At 28.4% G+C, this 6,365-nt stretch overlaps 1 non-coding gene across 1 annotated transcript; it reads right to left on the reverse strand.

Moving 5' to 3' along the window:
- Positions 1–6,292: 6,292 nt before the first annotated feature.
- Positions 6,293–6,365, reverse strand: Trnav-aac. Its single transcript has one exon. It is a non-coding gene; the product is annotated as a tRNA-Val (tRNA).

Below are 6,365 nucleotides of genomic sequence, written 5' to 3' on the forward strand. Positions count from 1 at the left end.
GTCCAAAGTTTGTAACGCTTAAAAATAATAATGCTAGGAAAAAAATTTTGTCATAGGTGTTCATAGAATCACCTAATTAGTCCATTTCCGGTTGTCCGTCCGTCCGTCCGCCTGTGGACACGATAACTCAAAAACGAAAAAAGATATTGAGCTGAAATTTTTACAGCGTACTCAGGACGAAAAAAGTGAGGTCATGTTCGTAAATGAGCATCATAGGTCAATTGGGTCTTGGGTCCGTAGGACCCATCTTATAAACCGTTAGAGATAGAACAAAAGTTTAAATGTAAAAAATATTCCTTATCAAAAATTAAACAACTTTTGTTTGAAACATTTTTTTGTAAACATCACTGTTTACCCACGAGGGCGTTAATTAGGTGCAAATTTTATAGTATGTATTAATATAGGAATATCAAAGTGAATATCTTTTGTTATTTACGTGACGTCAAAAAAACAAACGATCGCGCATCAACACTTGCGCATTATATGAGAATATCAGTTAAATATGTCAGATATGTATGTATGTGAAATGTGGCAGAGTTATCAACACTGCCTATACATGGTATTTCAACAATTAACTCAGTCAATTGTTTGTTTTCACTTGTGTTTATTTAAGTCCTGCAAGAGCATTAATTGTATCGTGGAAGCGTAGATTTCTATAACTTCGACTGTCTCTTGCCTTTCACCTCTATAATTATTGTAACTTTAATATCGGGATTTTTTAAAGGTTTTTACAACTGTAAATGCAAGAAGCGATTACCTACTTGGATAAGTGAGAAGCACCTTCAGAAACTTGTTAAGGTTAAGATTCAATCGAGAAAAGGTAGTAAATCTGCAATATATTGCTGACAATTTATATCTTCTATTTTCTTGAAAACTTGCTTATACTGATTTAGCTTTACTGAATCTTTATGAGAACTTAGGTACGCCCTCTTACAACACGTAAAAGAAAATATTATTTAAGATCTTTAAGCCAGAAATTATGTATTCACTGTTGATAACATTTACTACAAGATACAGGCTATTCGCTCAGACTATAAGCTTAGTTACCATATTAACGACACACTACTTTATTAATATAATTGTATGGATAGACATATAACTTAATAGTTTATATATATGGATTACATTGAAAATTTAATAGTATTTTCTAACAAATTATAATAGGTAATTATATGTTAATTTACATTTAAAAAATATTATTTGTGCAATTTCGTCTTTTTTTTACAATTTCACAACAAGATTAATTAACTTTTTTTTAAATAATTTTTATTTGACATTTATTATACCATTTACATGAAAAAAGTCATAAAACCTTTTTTTACCGCCAAAATTATCCACTGGAATCGCTGACATCGGTTTGATTTTCCCGACCATGACTATTACAATGTGTAAATAAAACGCAAAATACTTCTATGTTTTGCAATAACCATGGAATTCATTTTGCAAAAAAGAAATATCTTTAAAAATTCATCAATGTTTTTTTTTGATTATTGTATTCTTTTTGCCCCAATAAAAGTAAAAGAATTCTTGTAAATGAGACTTTAAAGATTTTAAATTGAATGTTAAGTATGTGTGTTCTATTGTTCTATCAAAATGTTTATGGTACCATATACATCCAACAAGCCCATTAATTTCTTTTGTTTTTGGATAGTTTTATTTGATGGAAGAATAGACTTGAAATTATTGACATATATAGATTTTTAATGTAATGTATGTTTATTGTTTTTGTATTTTTTTTTTTCATCTAAACTTTATGGGCAAAACTAAAAGAGTCCAGGTGAATAAGAAATTGATTTTAGAGTATAATTGTGTTCAGAAAAAATTGTGGCAATATGACAAATGAAAATGTGGTATTATTGTGGTAATATTACATATTAAATGTAATAAGAAATTCTAGGAGTATCATGATTTAAAATTTAATGGTATGCACAGCTCAGGATTTGCAATTGGTTTTAGCACTCTCGGCCCGTTAGCGCTCACGGCAGCCTTTCGGTAATCTTTAGTCGCGTTCTGCACATGCGCCAAATATATCACGCGTTAAATATTCTTTAACTTTGTTAATCATATCCTCTACATAATTTTATTTCAATTTATTTTTGAATGCACTATTTAATTAAAAATAGTTTGATTACATGATTATTGAATGATTTTTGAAAATATTACAGCAAAGAAATAATCTAAATAATTAAGTTAATTTTAACTAATTTCAACATATTTCTATCACAAGTTTTTTTAATTTACTGAGTACGACTTATACTAACGAATTTACACGAATAGGCCTGAAAATTTTCGAAGTTAATATTTTTTACCTACACATTTACTCTCGTAGTGAGAGAAACTTTCAACAATTTCTCTCAGGGATTGAAAAAAAATATTTATAATTCATAATTCGAAATTAGATAAAATTATATGAAGATAGAAAAAGGTTCAACCATTTGAGAAATGAAAGTAATTTATGTTTTAAATCGAGCGTGTTTATCAACATATTTTCTATCTTGTAATCTAAATTTGGTTTCTATCTTTTAATCGAGTGAAAACACTCCAAAAATATACATTCTCCAAAATATATTTCATAAATTATAATAACATTATTATTACAAATATTTATAATTAATTAATAAATAATTAAAATTAATGATATTTAATATCGGCATTGTTTTGTACATAAATACGTACTTACAAACAATACAGAAGATTTATCTAAATAATTTTGATTGATTGATTATTTTCAATCAATTGTTTTTTTTATGGTCTGTATAAAAAAAAAGCAATTGAACGGAATATGTTAATGAAATTTATATCTGTTACATCTTTTATTTCAAAACCTTTTGTAATAATGAATGTCATACTGTGCACTTTTAAATACTGCGCCGCGTCGGTCGGGCGTGCTATTGTCAAAAATAATAAAATATTTAGTCGGTTTTTTTTGTCGCTGTGAGATATTAATTATTTTAAATATGCAAAGGCGTTGATAAAATTTTGTATACACCACAACTCGGGAGGTTTGCTCCAGAAAATTCTAGAGTTAAATATTTATCGGATTATAACAATAAAAAATTGGCAGTAGATAGTCGGTGTGGCACTGAAGTCGTCTGAGTGCGATCCCTGTAGTCCACACGACTTACTTCCCAGAAGAGGGAAAACATTAAAAAAAATGTCTTGTTAGCCTCCATAGATTATTCCTCGAACATATACTGCAGCTTACGATGGAACGATCATTATCTCCATAGATAAGTGATGTATTTTATCCACTTCTGTTTATTCAGTTTTTTTCAGTTTTTTTATTATCATTAAAAACGGCTGAACTAATTCTTTGAGCTCATAAATACACGATTACGCGTCGAATAAGCCCAGCCACGTATGAATGCCATAACTGGTTCGCGAGATAATGGAAGTGAAAGAATCACACACGTACTCACACACACACACACACACAGCCATCACACTAAAAAGGTTTGATTCGGATATTTCGGCCTTGAAACCGTGGAAATATGTAAAACTGAAAGTTTTCAACATCGACCCCATTACATTAACTTCCTCTGGGAAGTTAAAAACGTTGATTTGTGATTTTTTTAGGAAATCAAATTTCCCTTATAATCATCTTACGATTTCAACTAGGAATTTAACGAATAACCTAAATATTTGTACAGATCATTATTTTGATAGTATCTACAAATGTTGTCTCAAAAGTCACAAAGACAAAAGTCAGTTTTTTGAGAATATCTCGTTTCGTTTGCCTTCAATGGTGTATTTACAATTATTAAAAAAGTTGTAGCAAACAAAATTCTCTTCTAATACCGTCTGATAATGAAACCTTTTTTATACATTGAACCGTTTTTTGAAATAGAGGGTGCAAAAGATGGAGCGATCAACAATACGTACGAGAAAAGGAACATCTCTCTCTTAATAATTGAGCTGGGCCTCATTAAAATTCTTTTCCAAATTCGGACTGGGAAAAATCTTGCTAAGTTGATTGAAAGATAGTTTCAATTTAGGTATGGAGAGTATTAGCAAAGTCCAAATAAAAGACCTAATAAAGACCTACACTTTATACCCCATTGTGTACGATACACGAAGGAATATTTGAGGGAAATCCAATTTACACATAAAAACTGTGATGTTCTTTGATATAAGTTCATGCCAAAATTGTTTTTCCAAACTACCTCTAATTTGCAATAACCTTTTTCGTGGAAAAGAAACCAAAAAGAAAAAGATCATTAAAAAAGTGTTGGCATGACTTTAATATATATCCTCTAATTATTTCTTCCATTAAATTATTGTCAAATAATTCTCACGCAATATAATTCTCTCCAAAATTACAACCCAAAAAAATAATTAATTATTAGTATATGGAGACACAAGTATATAATTTGTCCAAAAAATATAATAAAAAAATAAACACTTTTTGAATGTTATCAAAATATTAGTTGTCCCCTGCAATGGACTAACGTTGCTGTGAGTCTTTGACTGGTCGGTTGCCAGTTGGATGAAGTTCCTTATTTTTTTTTAATGAGTTTCAAGAATTTATTAAAACACATAACATCATTATGCACTTAAGTTGTAATCTTAAAACATAAAATCATGAAACACCGCATCATCGCTTTACCATTTTTATGAATTCAAAGTATTTCATCCATATTATTTTACGAAAATATTCTTTTGAATATCCGATGTACCATGTTTGAAAAAACAAAACGTTGGCATAAAAATTAACAAGTTGAATCTTTACCCTTAAAAAAAGCACAAACAAGTTTTTGTTTATAAATTATGAATGTTTGAAATCAATGTTTAAAAATAAAATTAATTTCTTAGTTATTTTAAATAAATTTTATGATGACAAATTTTAAGGATGTACAAATTTTTCATTAAAGGCTTAATTTTTTTTATATGAAGTTGGAATGAATCTAGATTAATTCTGAAAATTTTAGGGGCGGAGGGGGGTTTGTCCGATTATTTAAATAAATAAATAACTTCAAAAGTAGGCATATTTAACATTGGTCTTATGGAAAAACGGTAGATGGATTATATGTGTCCATAGATTTCTCCACAACTTTTCGGTGGAACACAACTTTCGGTTTTTCGGTGGAAATTAAAAAAAAAAAAACTATTTAAATCAAGTGGCACGTAGTGGGACACAAATTTAAAAAAATATATTTTTTCAATTTTGATGGTGAATTATGTTATAACTTGACAATATAAGACGAAAGAAAAGTAAGAATAAAATTTTTCGATATCTGGAGTAAGTTTCAAAATATCGAAAATTAAAAATTTTGTTTAATTATTTAGCTTTCGATATTTTCAAGTCCAAGGCAGATATCGAAAAATTGTGTACTAATTTTTCGTCTACATTCAGGAATAACAAAATTCATCATCAAAATAAGGTACAAATCATTTCAAGCACAAGTGTAAATTTGCTTTGCTGCTCGTACTATCTTAAAATGCGATAAAGTTCCGAGAATCCAGAAGGTTTAATATTTTTAAGGCTTAGAAATTTTTATTGTATTATAAATAGATATTTCGACTACAAAGTAGTCGTCATCAGTGTGAATTACCTCTTGGGAGTGAAGTCATCAAATTAACGACGAATAAGATCTCTAAATTACAATTAGCTAATTCGTAATTATGATGACTATATTGTAGTCGAAATACGTATTATCTAGGTTTTGGGTCGAATTTAAAATTATTATTACAATTACCCAGAGTTCTCATAAATTATCATTGATAATTTAACATTCACAAATAAATATCATTGATTTTACAATGTGTTTCTTTCTCTCATTTAATAATAATAATTATTGTGTATGGTCAAAAAGGCATAATCATTTTTATTTTATTTTAACAAAACATAAAAATAAAAAACCGCGTAATGTATATAATCATAATTTGTAATTAATGTGTTACCAAAGACAAGAAAGATTCAAAAAAAAAAATTGTTTAAGTAATTTTATCATAATTTTGTTTTGGTATTCGTGCGTTGTTTTATTATTTGGGAAACCTTTAATTTACCCACAAAAAAATGCGCCTATTTTTGTAAAGTTCTTAAAGTGGTTTTTATATATTTTTAAAAAAGATAATTTTTTACTTAAATATATTACTTAAATACTATCTTTTGACTTTAAAAACGAAGTTAACATTATTATTGTAAAATAAATATATATGTTAATACAAGTTGATCTATTTATTTTGACACGAAACCGAAAGTTGCAGTTTTTATTTATGAAGATAAAAAATTGTATAATAAGAAGTTAAGCTAACGAAACAGTAATCTTTAGTTAAGTGCCAAAAATTAAAGTGTTTCCGCCCGGGATCGAACCGGGGACCTTCCGCGTGTTAGGCGGATGTGATAACCACTACACCACGGAAAC

This window comes from Chrysoperla carnea, chromosome 3 (genome assembly GCF_905475395.1).
Source record: "Chrysoperla carnea chromosome 3, inChrCarn1.1, whole genome shotgun sequence".
Lineage (NCBI taxonomy): Eukaryota > Metazoa > Arthropoda > Insecta > Neuroptera > Chrysopidae > Chrysoperla > Chrysoperla carnea.